This window comes from Macrobrachium rosenbergii, chromosome 27 (assembly GCF_040412425.1).
Source record: "Macrobrachium rosenbergii isolate ZJJX-2024 chromosome 27, ASM4041242v1, whole genome shotgun sequence".
Lineage (NCBI taxonomy): Eukaryota > Metazoa > Arthropoda > Malacostraca > Decapoda > Palaemonidae > Macrobrachium > Macrobrachium rosenbergii.
In genome coordinates, this window is record NC_089767.1 from 6,764,948 (window position 1) to 6,779,947 (window position 15,000).

General features: G+C 35.0%; 1 protein-coding gene across 1 annotated transcript in view; it reads left to right on the top strand.

The window, feature by feature from the left end:
* LOC136853386 (putative neural-cadherin 2) overlaps positions 1-15,000 on the top strand; it is a 451,957-nt gene that overhangs the window by 62,406 nt on the left and 374,551 nt on the right. The gene's annotated exons all lie outside the window — the stretch shown is intronic.

Below are 15,000 nucleotides of genomic sequence, written 5' to 3' on the forward strand. Positions count from 1 at the left end.
TCGGCAATAGATTGTTACTGTGATATATTCTTCTTTGCATTGTCAACGATGTGAAACTGTTCCCCTAACATACATCAACGCAAAGGCTTTACTTTCAAGAATGCTAGACTATTAAAACTTACAAAATAGGATGGCTGTCAAAACCTTGAGTCAAATTGTACAAGTCATTAAAGAAATGTTTGAAAATGATTTTCCTCCTCACGTGAGTTGGAGGAGCATTGAAAGGTACCTCATTTACATAATGAACGTCAGTCTGTTTGTTTCTTGTTGGAGCAAATTCTTGAGAGATTACACTGCAATAATTAAATGAGTGATGTGAATTGCTTTAAGATTATTTACTAATTGACTGATCATATACTAATCCATCATTAAACAAGTAGGTTTTTATTTTCAGTATAAATGTAAAATTTTTGGTGGATTTGTATTGGATGTAATTATGAATATCTTTCAGACAATATCACATTACGTTGAACTTCAGTTCAAATCAAAAAGACTTTTGACATGACGCTTAATATATTCGGTTTGTGGACTCTTCCGTCACAGGATAATAAAATAAAAAAACATACTTATACATTTGAAATATCTTTGCATGAAACAAGAAGCCAAGAAAACAGCTCGGGCTCCAAGGGGGAGCGAACATGAATATTTCCCGAAATGGAAGGGAAGAAAATAGTGACGAAAGTCCGTGTGTTTTGCCATCGTCTGCGGAAACATTTGGCCAATAACATATTGCTTTTCTGGCGGAAAGCACCTAGATTTCCTAAGGTCTTTCTTTTTCGAGAATTCTTCCTTGGTTTTCAGTGACGTTGCGATGTGGAACACCTGACGTTTGCATTTTTTGATGCAGGATTTTGTTTTAAGATTCTGCCAGGTTAACACAACACTATATATATATATATATATATATTATATATATATATATATATATATATATATATATAAATTATATAAACTCTTGAACGCGATTTGTATATCTCGCATTAGCGCAAGGAAATTTAAGGACCAGGTGTAAATCTCGACCGGTTTCGGCTTTATTTCTAAGCCATTGTCTAGGGACATATGTCTAAAACTGGTCAGTATTTACATCAATGTTTAATTTCGCTTGTGGTTACATATACATTATATATATAATATGTATATATATATTTATGTATGTATATATATATATACACATATATATAGTTGGATTAGTCCACAGCATTTCAAGTTCGTTCGTCAGTCAGTCAACAATTCTTTTGTTTCTACTTTGATCTTTGTGTCACAAGATGAAGATAACAAGTTTAGTAAAGCTGGCCGTTACTCCTTCCCTCACAAGTATCAGTTGGTGAAACCTTGACCGTAGCGTCGCTTTTTCATCTCTTCTCGCATAAAGAAATTGTAAGTTTCATTAATTACCTTCTCCTATCCAGGCCAGTTGAAAATTCTTGCTATTTCTGTTGGTGGGACGGAGTTTCAGCTGTAAATGTTTACATTTGTCTATGGTATTATTTATATGTATATATATATATATATATATATATATATATATATATATATATATATATATATATATATATATATGACTATTTATCACATCACCGTGATTCATATACAATCAGAAAGCTACAAACGTCCTTTAATATCAATTCACTCTACCTCAGGAAGTAATATATTTTCATATATGTTGCCGAAGGGGAATTTTAGTTGATAATAAGTCCACCGTCCCGTGGGGTCGAACCAGCGACGGACGAGGAATCAGGACTACAGTGACACACTAACCAGTCGGCCACTGTAGTCCTGATTCCTCGTCCGTCGCTGGTTCGACCTCACGGGACGGTGGACTTATTATCAACTAAAAATTCCTTCGGTAACATATATGAAAATATATTACTTCTGAGGTAGAGTAATTGATATTAAAGGACGTTTGTAGCTTTCTGATTATATATATATATATATATATATATATATATATATATATATATATATATATATATATATATATATATATATATATATATATATATATATATATATCGTAATCGTCGTAAAGAAAGAGAAATGAGGAGGACTGTTGGAAGACTGGAACGCTGCAATCAGCTGATTTTTCGAAAGATTTCTAGAATTGGTCGAGACGTTCGGAAAAGGATTCTTGTCACTCTCTCTGTCTGTTTGTGAGACTTTCTATTTCCTCTCTCGATTTTCCGGGCCACTCTCAAGTGTGTCGAAATAACCCCCAATTTAGCCGTCGCTGGCTTGAAAGAAGAATGGGAATCTTCCGATGGATTAAGAACTGAGTGAAGAATGATGTTTTGGATATAAATGGTTGCTGTCAGTCATGCCTATTTTTTCCTTTATTTTTTTTTTCTCAGAGCTCACCCCCTGCTAGTTGAAACACCTGAATGATTAATACTGCAAATTGGTATGTTGATTATCCACCCTCTAATCATCAAACATACCAAATTGCAGCCCTCCAGCCCCATTAGTTTTTATTTTATTTAAGGTTAAAAAGAGCCATAATCGTACTTCTGGCTGCGCTATTGGTTTCAACAGCACATGCCACCAACGGGCCGTGGCTGAAATTTTCGTGGGCGGTGGCTAAATGTTTCATGGGCCGTGGCTGAAAGTTTCATACAGCATTATACGCTGTACAGAAAACTCGATTGCGTCGAAGAAACTTCGTTGTATTTATTACTCTTTTTTTAGTCTTCATTACGTTATGAAAGAGATATACCTAAAGTAAATAATGTGAATCTAATTAAAATAGCATTTAGTGCTTGTGAAAAATAATATGCTATAAACAAATTGAAAAATTCGATCATAATTATGCATAATATTGAAATGCCCTGAGTACTTGTTCACACACACTATTACTCAGAAGACGAATTCGGGGAGCTGATCAAATATTTACCAACAAGCTTCGTGGTAGTTTGTCAAACTTATCATTTTCTGGCAAAGCTGTAAGTGATAAACTACATCTCCATTTCAGCCGTGTGTATTCTGCGTCGACTGAAGGTTCCTTGCGTGAGTTTGTGAATGCTGCAGAGGAATGTATAACTTTCAGGAATTTCACTTTTCTGTAAAAAATTGCGAAAGCTTTCTTTCTGATAGCTTTTGCCTTTAAAGGAATCGAGCTGATTCATCGAAACTTTTTTATTGTGATACGAAGCACCGTTTCTTTTGATTGTGATACGAAGCACTGTTTCTCTTGATTGTGATACACTATTTCTTTTGATTGTGATACGAAGCACTGTTTTTGATTCCGATACGAAGCACTGTTTCTTTTGATTGTGATACGAAGCATTGTTTCTCTTGGTTGTGATACACTATTTCTTTTGATTGTGATACGAAGCACTGTTTCACTTGATTGTGATACGAAGCACTGTTTCTCTTGATTGTGATACGAAGCACTGTTTGTTTTGATTGTGATACGAAGCACGGTTTCTCTTGATTGTGGTACGGAGCACTGTGTGTGTGTGTGTGTGTGTGTGTGTGTGTGTGAGAGAGAGAGAGAGAGAGAGAGAGAGAGAGAGAGAATTTTATATATTACGTAAGAAAGATAAATATGCAACGATTTCTGACAGCAAAAACGCACACACAGGGAGAGAGAGAGAGAGAGAGAGAGAGAGAGAGAGAGAGAGAGAGAGAGAGAGAGAGAGAGAGAGAGAATAATATTGTTGCAGCACTTTCGGACATAGCATTACGGCAGCAAAAAAAAACCTCGAATAGCCAAACGGCGAGAAAATAAGATAAAAAGCGAGAACTCCCAAAAGCCGTGACCAGACTGCTTTAGGATACATGATTGATATTGCATTCCGCGATGGAAGTCAAGAGGCCAATACTGTGATTCATGGTCCACTTACGAGGTTCTCCAAGGTTTTGCTGGGAACCAACTCCGTTTTTGAACTTGGGCTACGAAACAGGGGAGCCTTGATGATGTCAAAGGTTGACCTTAGGAATTGGTGGTTTATATTTCATGGTAAGGTGGTGAGGTTCAATGGCATTTTTATGCATGGAGATTTTTTAGGGTTTTGTTTATATATACTGGGAAAGTTTTGTGCGTATTAATGTCACTCTTCTCCTAAATTCCCGAGCCTAGCCTGTTGCCTATTGGTTCATTCATGCAACTTTGGAAAACGAATTGTTCACAGTTTAGGCTATTGATTACAGTTTATTGCAGTAAGGTTAATATCAATGTCAAATCTTATTTTAAGGTTAAAATTCCAATAAAAAGCTGACTACGACTACAGCCTTTGAACTGTTCAAGTTACACACTTAAACAGGTGTGTAACAAATTGGCACAATCTTTTTTAATGGTGCAGATTTGCAGTGCTCAATCTATCAAGACCGAGGTCATATTGAAAAGAGTAATTGATGTCAGCTAATAATGGGACCTTCTGTTTAGCAAGTAAAGATTCTCATACCAAAGTGAAGAAATGAAAAGTGTATAGTTATGTAAAACATTTAGCTTTAGTGCTGTTGAATGTGGCATTATTAATTAACTTACCGCATATGTTAAATAACTTACCGCATGTTTTATTTCCATTAATTATCTTTTTTGTCAGTTTATCATTCAACTTTTTTTTCCGCCTCATCATTCAACAAGTGAAAAGCGCGCCGAAGTTTCTTCGGCGCAGTCAAGTTTTCTGTACAGCGTATAATGCTGTATAAAACTCTTAGCCAAGGCCCATGAAACTTTCAGCCACGGCCCCGGTGATGGCCTGTGATCTTGACACCTAAATCGATGCCAGACGCACGATCATGGCTAAATTTAACCTTAAATAAAATAAGAACTGCTGAGGCCAGAGGGCTGCAATTTGGTACGTTTGATGATTGGAGGGTGGGTGATCAACATACCAATTTGCAGCCCTCTAGCCCCAGTAGTTTTTAAGATCTGAGGGCGGACAGAAAAAGTGCGGACGGACATACAAATAGCCATCTCAATAGTTTTCTTTTACAGAAGACTAAAACAGACTTGGAATGACTTCTCTTACCTACCTTTCATATCTGATATAAATCCTCTTTGGAGGAATTCCAGTAATCTGACCTTGACTCCGACTGGAAAAAATTCTGTTAAGATGAATTAGTAGTTTTCTTCCTTAGTGAAAAGTCCAATCCTCTCTCTCTCTCTCTCTCTCTCTCTCTCTCTCTCTCTCTCTCTCTCTCTCTCTCTCTCTCTCTCTCTGGAGACGGACCTCGTCGGTCTCAGAAATTACTGTCATTGCCAAAAGACCGAATATAGTTTTTTTTTTTTACACCAGTGATTTCATTGCTCACGCACTTCCAATACTGGCTACCCCTGATCCAGTTTCCTCTTGAGAAATATCTTCTCCCAAGGCCCGTGAAATTGGCATTACTGGAACGTATGCATCAGTAACTTATTTCCCCTATATTTTGAAATTAATTATTAGATACTGAGACGATGTATCATAAAAGGGAAAAGAGTATTTCCAAAATATTCAATCGGTAATATTTATTTTTTTGCATTCGGTATTTTATCATTTTATTTACCTGTTCATTATAATGATTCAAACTGATTCACCATTGCACCTTTATTTTTTTTTTTTTTTTTACTGTCTCGTGATGATGTAGGGAGAATTCGGTTCTTTTCGTAATGCATTTATTGTTCATTTGTCCGTGATTGCATTGGACTTTTCTTCATAAAATGTCAAAATGTAATGTCTGAGTGGTTGTGGCTGGAATCAAGGCTTTTAGGATTTCTGTTAAAGGGTAAAAAAAGTTAATAAAGAAATCGATTTCGGTTATAAATGACTAAGTAAAAAATCGAGTTTTCTGTACAGCCGCTACTGAGCATAATCAAGGCCACCGAAAATAGATCAATCTTCTGTGGTCTCGGTATAATGCTCTATGAGCCGCGGCCCTTCAAACTTTAACCACTGCACGGTGGTGGCCTGTCCTATATCCTTGCCAGGAGCACGATTATGGCTAATTTTAATCTTAAATAAAATAAAAACTACTGAGGCTAGAGGGCTGCAATTTGATATGTTTGATGATTGAAGGATGAATGATCAACATACCAATTTGCAGCCCTCTAGCCTGGGTAGTTTTGAAGATCTGAGGGCGGACAGAAAAAGTGCGGACATAATAAAGTGCGGACGGACAGACAAAGCCGGCGCAATATTTTTCTTTACAGAAAACTAAAAAAGGAAACATTTTTTGATAGACGCAGGATTAAAGACAGTAAAAAAAAATAAGGGTACAATGGTGAATCAGTTTGAATTATTATAATGGACAGGTAAATAGAATGATAAAATATAGAATACAAAAAATAGATATTACCTATTGAATATTGTTCAAAATACCCAAGCAGGGGGCCTCTCTCCTTTTATAACACATCATTTCAGTATCTAATAATTAATGTCAAAATTGGTTATATGTGGACAAAATCATTTTTCCCTTCATTTCTGCGATAGCATTGATAACACATATCTATCCTGGGTACATAAATTTGACCGTATGGGTAAATATGTGTGAATATTCATTCACATCAATATTTTTTTTTACGTAGACTGTCGCCCAAATCAAATTTGAACAATATGAAGTTTATGAAATGCGAACACATGATTTCCATTTGTCATTAATACTTTTTTTTTTAGTTATTATGTATAGCATATATGCACAGCAGTATTCATCTCCATCTATTGTTATGTGCTATCGATCGAAGTTCCTTTATGTTCGTTTTTGGTAGCTACTGAAACGCAAGAATGTCATATATTTCCTTCTGTTGACTCACATTGTTTACAAATGGTTCCAACACTTTTATGATACCTGTGTATTGAATATTCAAGTTGTTGACACTGAAAGATTGTATACGAGGAAAGACTTCTTGGACTGATTAATTTTGGTGGCAGTTTTGAATTTGTGGCCTTTGTGCCGTTTCCTTTTTTGTGAAAATCGTCTCTAATATTTAAGGGAGAGAGAGAGAGAGAGAGAGAGAGAGAGAGAGAGAGAGAGAGAGAGAGAGAGAGAGAGAGAGAGAGAGAATTTGATATATTACGTAAGAAAGGCATGTATGCTAAGATTTCTTATAACAAAGAACAAGAGAGAGAGAGAGAGAGAGAGAGAGAGAGAGAGAGAGAGTGAGTTTGATGTGTTGCGTAAGAAAGACACGTAGTATGCAACGATATCAGACAATAAAGAGAGAGAGAGAGGGAGAGAGAAAGAGAGAGAGAGAGAGAGAGAGAGTTTTATACATTACGTAAGAAAGACAAGTATGCAAAGATATCTTAACAACAAAGAGAGAGAGAGAGAGAGAGAGAGAGAGAGAGAGAGAGAGACAGACAGACAGACAGACAGGCAGACAGACAGACAGACAGAGAGAGAGTTTAATACATTACGTAAGAAAGACAAACATACAAAGACTTCTGGCGAAAAATAACTGCATAACGTGATAAGCCTTCGTTACCAGAAGGGATCGATTGAATTCCTTGGCGGAGACCAAGAATGACATTACCGTGAATTACGGAGCGCAAATAATAAAAAAAATGATAGTTTTTTGACTAACCAGGTGATAAACAGAGATGAATTTAAACTTGACTTCATAAACATTCGTATTTGAAATATGAGTTATATTGGTTTTGGAAGAAAATTTTTTTTTTCGAATTATAAGGCAGCCAATCTCTGATATATTTTACAGAGAGTCGAATTTGTCGTTTTATCACGCGGTGCCTTTTCGAGGGAACTGTTCATTGACATAATTTCTTCACAGGTATAAAGTGAAAGCCGTATAATGGAAAATATTATATCTCTTCACGGGATTTAGACCTGATAGGTTTCAAGTTCCTGTTTTAATTGCACGAGCCTTGAAAACCTTTCAATTGCAGAGGTCAGTGTGAAAGCAAGTGTGAACAACAGAAAACAAGTAAAATATGCGCCGAAGTTTCCTCGGCGCAATCGAGTTTTTGTACAGCCGCTACAGCGTATAATCAAGGCCACCGAAAATAGATCTATCTTTCGGTGGTCTCGGTATAATGCTGTATGAGCCGCGGCCAACGAAACATTAACCACGGCCCGGTGGTGGCCTGTCCTATATCGTTTTTCAGAAGCACGATCATGGCTAACTCTAACCTTAAATAAAATAAAAACTACTGAGGGTAGAGGGCTGCAATTTGGTATGTTTGATGATTGGAGGGCGGATGATCCACATACCAATTTGCAGCCCTCTAGCCTCAGTAGTTTTTAAGATCAGGGGGCGGACAGAAAAATGCAGACGAACTGACAAATGGCCATCTCAATAGTTTTCTTTTACAGAAAACTAAAGTCGTACAGATATAACAGAAACTCTCGAATTTCTTAGCAGATTGATGTACTTGCCTTCTTGGGCCTATCTCTGAGGTCAGTTTCGTCCTGCATAATCAAGGTAATGGTTGCAAGAATTTCTTTTTTTTTTGTGTAAGAGTTTTTTGCTGGATGTATTCTTCTTAATAGAAATAGATAATGTCTTCGATTATTTACGATATAACGTCGGGTCTTCCCATTACACGAATTAACCAAGTTCAGTTTCCTCCTTTGAGTTGCTATTTGTTGTTGTTTTTTTTAGTGAAATTGTTCATTCCCTTAAAAGTGTGTTGTCTCGGAATAATAATAATAATAATAATAATAATAATAATAATAATAATAATAGGAATTTCCCATGGTTATTAGAACAGGTAATGTACTGAAAATATAATTTTAAAGGATCAGCTCGAAAATTTAAAACCTTTTGTAAATTTCGATAATACTGTTTTTTAAGTCAAAATAAATAAGAGATGGGTTAACCAAGTCACCGAATCAAGAACTCTTAAGGGTTTTGGTGGGAAATAGCGATTTCTGGCACTTTATAGCTCCTGATGCCTCTTCCACATCAACATTTCCAAAATTAGTCATTTGCATATTCAAAGGGTATCATGATTCGAGTATTTGTAAAGGAATCGCGCTCTCTCTCTCTCTCTCTCTCTCTCTCTCTCTCTCTCTCTCTCTCTCTCTCTCTCTCTCTATATATATATATATATATATATATATATATAAATATAAAAATTAATTTCTCTCTCTCTCTCTCTCTCTCTCTCTCTCTCTCTCTCTCTATATATATATATATATATATATACACATATATACACACATATATATGTAATTCTATATATATATGTATATATATCATATATATGTATAAAATAACACTATATATATATACATATATTTAGATATTTATATATATGATATATATATATATATATTTATATATATATATTAAATATATGTATGTTTTTTATTTATTTAAATCATGAGCTAACCCTCGGAGACCGATTAAGCAAAAGAGTTCAGCACAAAAAGGCAAAGAATTCGACTGAGTACTTTTCAAAAGCTTTTGCTACATGGCACACGTTTAAAGGAATCAGAAAAACGGAAGTCATCTACAGCTTAACAAAAAAAAAACCGTAGTTTTCTATTTGTTTATTTATTTTATTTATTTACTTATTTTTTTGCTTATCCCCCTACTGGTTTTCGGAAAGTGTATGTTGGAAAGTCGAGAGGAAAAAGATGAAACCAATCAAATACTGGAGAGCAAGAAACTCATGAGATATTTTCGATGTTTTCCTGGAGTTTTCAGGGTCCAAATATACGTGTTTGTGTACAAGCTAGTTTTAGTTATGGAGCTGTGAACTGGCAAGCAGAATTTTATGCTTTCTGAGGATATTTTCACAGAGTAAAATGTTAATTTTTAGTTTTCTGAAGAGAAAACTATTGCACCGGCTCTGTCTGTCCGACCGCATTTTATTCTGTCCGCAATGTCTGTCCGCACATTTTTCTGCCCCCCCCCCCTCTAAGATCTTAAAGACTACTGAGGCTAGAGGGCTGTAAATTGGTATGTTGATCATCCACCTTCCAATCATCAAACATACCAAATTGCAGTCCTCTGGCCTCAGTAGTTTTTATTTTATTCAAGGTTAAAGTTAGCCATAACCGTGCATCTGACAACGATATAGGACAGGCCACCACCGGACCGCGGTTCAAGTTTCTTGGGCCGCGGCTCATACTGCATTATACCAAGGCCACCGAAAGATAGATCTGTTTTCGGTGGCCTTGATTATACGATGTACAAAAAACGGGAGAGCACTTTGAAGAGGAGAGATGACTGATAAGCACAGCGTTAATTGACAGTAATTAAGCGTAATTACAAAACATTCTCATCATGAGAAAATATTCCACGAAATCACATACTTTTCATGGTAGCAGTTAAGTATGAGTCTCAGTGGAGACTTGATTATAGTCGGTGAAGATGATGTGCTAATGTAAAAAAAAAAAAAAAGTAAATATTTACGATCTTATTAAGTCCAAATGGCCTCTGATTACTCCATTAAAGGTACTTCGTTTTGATCAGAAAATCGTCTTATGTTATTACAGTCTACGTCATTTTCAGAAGCATCCAAGAGAAATTTGGTGTCTCAGTATATTAGCAGTTTGTTTCTACATTCAGTTATTATTTTTGTGTGATGGAAAATTGTGTGGATTTTGTTGAATAAAGCGTCTCATACTTTGGTTTATTTATTTATTTTTTTTTTTTCCAAGCTAAGAAGCTTAGTGGTACGTTCAAAGATGGACGTAGTTCTTTCTTAATCAGAGTTTCGAGAAAGTTTAATTATTGTACATATTTATTTCCCGACGTTTCGTAATTCTCACATTATAATTACATCTTCAAGGGCTCTTCCACCAGAGTAAAAGAAACATAAAATTTTTTTTCGTAATTCTCATATTATAATTACATCTCCAAGGGCTCTAAAATGGATAAAAACAACACAGAATTAACATAAAACTCAGACTGAAAATTTTTTACACTTAAAATTATACATTTAAAACAAGATATATTAAAAATACAAACTATTGGACCAACCTTCCACCAGAGTAAAAGAAACCTAAATGGAAGGAAACTAATAAATAAAAAAAGAGGAAAAGACACCTTAAGGTAAGAAAAGGGGCGTGGCTGTTGACTGCGTGTTTAATGGGGGAACCAGTCGTTTGATCAACAAGGACTCTAAAATTGGTGATTCCTGAGTGTTGGGTGTTTGTCCGATGATTTTAAAGTCTTTATTTTCGATGTATGTTTTGCAACTTTTAGCATGAGTTCTTATGTTTCTTTGACTCTGGTGGAAGAGTCCTTGAAGATGTAATTGTCATATGAGAATTACGAAACGTCGGGAAATAAATATGAACAAGAAGAGCAATTCTTAATTGTCCATCAGCATACGTGTTGTGTATATGTATATATATATACATACAAACATATATATGAATATATATATATATATATATATCAATATATATATATATATCTAGATATTTATCTGTATATATGTATATATATACATACACATACACATACAGTATATATACATACACACACACACACATATATATATATATATATATATATATATATATATATATATATATATATATATATATATTAATAAATCAAAACTGAAATAGTGTCAGAACTTCACATTAAATTGTTTTCGTCGAGTAGTGCCGCCAGTGCGCCTTACAGGGCGCACTGTAGGCATTACTTTCAACAGTTTCTTGATCCTTCATTTGATCATCATACAAAACAAGTACGAAATGCGCCGAAGTTTCTTCGGCGCAATCGAGTTTTCTGTACAGCGTATAATCAAGGCCACCGAAAACAGATCTATCTTTCGGTGGTCTCGGTACAATGCCGTATGAGCCGTGGCCCATGAATCTTTAACCACGGGCCGGTGGTGGCCTGGCTTATATCATTGCCAGATGCACGATTATGGCTAACTTTAACCTTAAATAAAATAATGACTACTGAGGCTAGAGGTCTGCAGTTTCGTATATTTGATGACTGGAGGATGGATAATCAACATACCATTTTGCAGCCCTCTAGCCTCAGTAGTCTTTAAGACATGAGGGCGGACAGAAAAAACTGCGGACGGGCAGACAGGTTTACTCGTTGCGCGGAACGAAAATCGGTGACGTATTTGCAAAGGTGCGAGTTTGATTTTGCTCGGTGTTTATTGACAAGCGTCACATTACTTGCTTGCAACGTGGGACCTATTTTATTTGGTTATTGACTTATCGCTACTCGCCTTGCAATACGCGTCCACTTTTGCAGGTTCGTTTTACATGGATTGACGCTTGAGTGGCGTTTTCCATAAACTGGGATTTGTGTGGCAATGACAGGTGGTTGGCGATGTCGAATATTTTGGGATTTTACGCTGAGAGGCATCCAGAATTGCCCGAGGGTTTCAATGGTTATATGGACTGATTTATGTCGGAATGTGCTAGGCTTGATATTTTATATTATTTTTTATATATTATGTATATAAATGTAAATACAGTATGTATATACATATGTATATGTATGTATATATATATATATATATATATATATATATATATATATATATATATATATATATATATAATTATATATATATATATATATATATATATATATATATATATATATATATATATATAATATATATATATATATAAATTTCTGACTCACATTTCTGTTCCACTTGTAATTGTGTGTTGATATTTCTATATAAATATGATATATAATATATATATATATATATATATATATATATATATATAATATATAATATAATTATATTCACACGTTTGAGTATGTTTATAATATTATAAACAACGTGAGAAGTCTATGATTCTGCTGTGACATTTATAGGCCTTTTTTCAGAACCAGTTTCAGAGAAAACATTGAATTTGGCAATTACTGAAATTCAGTCTGCTTATTTCGCTTCATGATCTGAACATATTTTTACTATTCGTCCTTTTTTCCTAGTTTTTCTTGTTTCCCAATTACTCTTCATTAAATATTCAAAAGGAAATGACCTACCCTTTTTTATCATAAATTTTATCCTATTCACAGTATATGATAATATTTGCGCTTAAATATTTCAAAAAGCGATTTTTATTTCTTGATAATAAGCGATTAGGGAATTTTATTTTCGATATTTCATCTTTTTTTTTTTCTGCTAATGGGGAAGAGGGAGAGGCAGAGAGTCAGACAAATTGAGAGAGAGAGAGAGAGAGAGAGAGAGAGAGAGAGAGAGAGAGAGAGAGAGAGAGAGAGAGAGAGAGAGCAGAATTAGTTCCCTCTTTTGAGAATTACAATCTTAATCATGGGTACATAATAGTCTTAGCCAGTAACCTTTTCAATTCCAGAAATTTTTAATTGTTTATCATCATAAAAAATGTAGACTAGTTCCTTTCACCCTCCAGGAATGTAAGAAAGGAAAAAGTGTAATGACCCTGTCCCTTTTTGAGTTAATAAAAAAAAATAATTATAATGTAAACACTCGGATTAAGTGCCTCTTAAAACGTATTGTGAAGAATATATGAAGTACGCCAACTGAACAGCTTAATCTCCCTTTCCTTAAGCCGTCCATTTCAAAGGCGATTTGTTCTTTTACCTGTTCTCTTGAAAAAAAAAAAAATAGTTTTCCTCCTGCCAGTTGTTGCAGCTTGCAAATCTGAATTCTGAAAACTGGTGGGTGAAACTGTAGACTTTTTGCGACGGCTGGATATATGGAAACTGGGTTTTTGCTTGATACGTTGTATATGCATTGGATCAGACTTCCTTCCAAAACCGTATTTGTCGAATGTTGTTGTCCAAGATTATTTCGTTTTGACTATTTTGCTATTTGAATTTTATCTTTGCGAAACTCCCACCAGTTTAGGTTCGAGTCGATGACTTAAAGTTGGGCATTAAAAATTCATGAGGAATCTCTATCATAATTTTTGGTATTCACTTTTTGGCCCAACGTCCTGTGGTCTTAATTTCCCAAAATTGGACATACGCCTCTCTCTCTCTCTCTCTCTCTCTCTCTCTCTCTCTCTCTCTCTCTCTCTCTCTCTCTCTCTATATATATATATATATATATATATATATATATATATATATATATATACAGTATAATTATATATATATATGTATGTATGTATGTATATGTGTATAATATATATATATATATATATATATATATATATATATATATATATATAATATCATTTATGATGTCAACTCAGAACAAATCAGCAAACTGAATGTTAATGACACGACTTCCTATTCAACAAGCGGTAATGATTCACTGTCATTTCCTTGATCAGCGCAAGAAATGAAAAACGATAGGTTTAGACTCGACGAGCCAGAGTTTGATTGAAACAACGACATTTTCACGGAATCGAAGTGTACGTAAAAACACACGTTAGCGATGTTTTTAAATATATAAACTTAATATTTTACTGCCTCTGGATTTTGGCGCGTCATCGGTACATTTATAATGTCAACATCTCTGTCTTCTCTTGAATTATTGGTGGGCCTCTAAAGCCGTATTAAAGATGAATATTTCAATGTTATAAAGCAATCCATTTCAGATTATAAGATTCTACATATAATTTTAGATGGTAACCACTGAAAATCAGGGTTAAATACTGAGAGGGGGTCAATAATATTAAACACAAGTGAAAACTGGCGCCGAACGCAATCGAGTTTTCTGTACAGCGTATAATCAAGGCCACCGAAAATAGGTCTATCTTTCGGTGGTCTCGGAGTAATGCTGTATGAGCCAAGGTCCATGAAACTAACCACGCCTTGGTGGTGGCCTGTCCTATATCGTTGCCAGACGCACGATTATGGCTACAGGGCTGCAATTTGGTATGTTTGATGATTGGAGGGTGGATGATCAACATAACAATTTGCAGCCCTCTAGCGTCAGTAGTTTTTAAGATCTGTGGGCGGACAGAAAAAGTGCGGACGGACAGACGGACAGAGCCGGCATAAGAGTTTTCCTTTACAGAAAACTAAAAGTGAAAGAAATAAACGAGGCGAGGAGTTAAAAAAGAACGTCGGTCAGGATAAATCGTTCTCCATAATTTTAAATGAGTAATGGTTAATGAAGAAATGGGCCTTGGAATAAAATATGCAAATGCGGAATGTAGCCCTGAGCCAGTGAGAAGAGTACTCTGAAAAAT